This window comes from Penaeus monodon, chromosome 24 (genome assembly GCF_015228065.2).
Source record: "Penaeus monodon isolate SGIC_2016 chromosome 24, NSTDA_Pmon_1, whole genome shotgun sequence".
NCBI classification, from domain to species: Eukaryota; Metazoa; Arthropoda; class Malacostraca; order Decapoda; family Penaeidae; genus Penaeus; species Penaeus monodon.
In genome coordinates, this window is record NC_051409.1 from 12,847,988 (window position 1) to 12,849,093 (window position 1,106).

Genomic DNA, 1,106 nt, shown 5'->3' on the forward strand with positions numbered 1-1,106 from the left:
ACAAAATTATTAAATAAACAAACACTTTAAAAGCGGAGTAAAATAAAGCGAGGCACCGGAAAGCCAGGCTCCTCGGGGGCCCTCCTCCCTCGTGCACCTGAACCGCCTCGCCCGCTGTGGTCGATACTCCATTGGCTACAACTTCTTGGCCATAAACGAATAAGCTAATTATCGCGCAAGTGTAATAACGCACTCTGGAGACCACAAAGCTGCGATAAATATGCAATCTAACTGCCACGTGCTAATGGAACCGTTGTCGTCGACGTCCACTTTTATGAGCGAGACTGGACGAGATCGCTGTAGTACCGCCGTGCGAAGGAGACAGGGAGTGGGAACAGAGAGGTAGGGGGAATAGAGGAGGGAGAGAGGGCAAGGGTAAATGGGTGAACAAATGATAAAGGGGTAAAACAAGAGGTGGAATCATATAAAGTCTCACCATGGTTTGCTATCACAAACATTAAGATGTCTCCCGGCTCGTACTAATGGTATCTATTGATATGTCCCTTTCTCGTCCACTTTCTCTAACCGTTCTCCTTCCCTTTTCCCAATTCCACTTCCTTCTGTATCTATCCCCCTCGTGCATACACTCACATATATGTCAAAACCCTACACCGCTGTTATCAGGTATTCCATACAAGCAGGAGATAAGTAACATACAGCCGGAGACACGGCCCTGACAGACGGTATGCCGGGTCCTACCCCCATATCCCGCCCCGCCGCGGCTTAATGCCCAAACTTCCCTCATCCTCGGGCGCTTGTGAACCCCCCGGGACTTACCGCCCCACGTCTGCAGCCGCAATTCCCATCATCCCCTCTAGACGTGTGTGCGTGTAAAGAGGGGCTGCCCGCCGCCTAACTCTCTTTTTCAGAAGCCTTCCCTTGGACGTATACACACTGCGCCTTCTACGACTCTGCCTTTCAAATTTACTTGTATCTAATCACGTCGATCCGACTTTGTCACCCGTTCTCCTTCTTGTATTTTCCAAGTTATTTTGATGTTCAATTATAACAATCGACCTTTCTTCCCAAATCATTCCCTCATCTTACACCTTTCTCCCTCTTTTCTCCATATACACTGAAACTTCATATCTTTCCTCGTTCTTCAC

At 48.5% G+C, this 1,106-nt stretch overlaps 1 protein-coding gene across 1 annotated transcript in view; it reads right to left on the minus strand.

The window, feature by feature from the left end:
- Positions 1–1,106, minus strand: part of LOC119588585 — a gene marked incomplete at its 5' end in the record, with an annotated part of 260,597 nt that overhangs the window by 87,589 nt on the left and 171,902 nt on the right.